The 736-nt window shown below is 48.0% G+C and overlaps 1 protein-coding gene across 1 annotated transcript in view; it reads left to right on the top strand.

Moving 5' to 3' along the window:
- Window positions 1-736, top strand: part of B3GLCT (beta 3-glucosyltransferase) — a 183601-nt gene that overhangs the window by 133019 nt on the left and 49846 nt on the right. The window lies entirely within an intron of this gene.

Here is a 736-nt window from a genome sequence, read left to right on the forward strand (position 1 = left end):
GCAATCTACTTCCGTAGTGATACTGCCTCAGAAACCCAAGGAGGGGTCGCTATAAGTTGAGTCTGACTCCACGGCACAGAACAACAATAGCAACAGTATAGTCCCGTGTGGTGCAAACAGTTAAGTGCTGGACTACTTGCCGAAAAGCTGGCAGTTTGCACCCACCCACAAACACCTTGGAAGAAAGACTTGAGGCTTGGCAAGCTTCCTCCAAAAGGCCACAGTCTTCAAAACCCAAGGGGCACAGCCCTCCTCTGCACACATGGGGTGGCCATAAGTCCAAACTGACTTGACAGGAAGCAACAACACACTCTGCTGTTTATACTGTGCAGCCATGGAAACCCATGCTGTACCTAACATCACTATTTGGAGTTCAAATTTCACTAATTAACCAAAGAAACAGATTTTTTTTTTTTGAAAAAAAGAGCATTCCACATCAGAAGAAATAGATGTGACACTGGGAAATGAGGGTCATTCCCCAGCTTTAACAAGGCCTTTGTCAAAACATAGCTGTCTACTTTGGGAGGGTGCAGTGGCAGGGTAATGAAGGCAGCAAAAAATCCACTGCCATCAAATTGATTTTGACTCACAGCGCCCCTAGCGGACAGAGTGGAACTGCGCCATAGGGTCTCCAAGGCTGTCAATCTTCACAGAAGCAAAGCCCAAACCACACCCACTGCAGTAGAGTCCATTCTGACCCACAGCGCCCCTAGAGGACAGAGTGGAACTGCCCCAC

Source organism: Orycteropus afer, unplaced genomic scaffold, assembly GCF_000298275.1.
Source record: "Orycteropus afer afer isolate SDZICR_OR568_19922 unplaced genomic scaffold, OryAfe1.0 scaffold00902, whole genome shotgun sequence".
Taxonomy (NCBI): Eukaryota; Metazoa; Chordata; class Mammalia; order Tubulidentata; family Orycteropodidae; genus Orycteropus; species Orycteropus afer.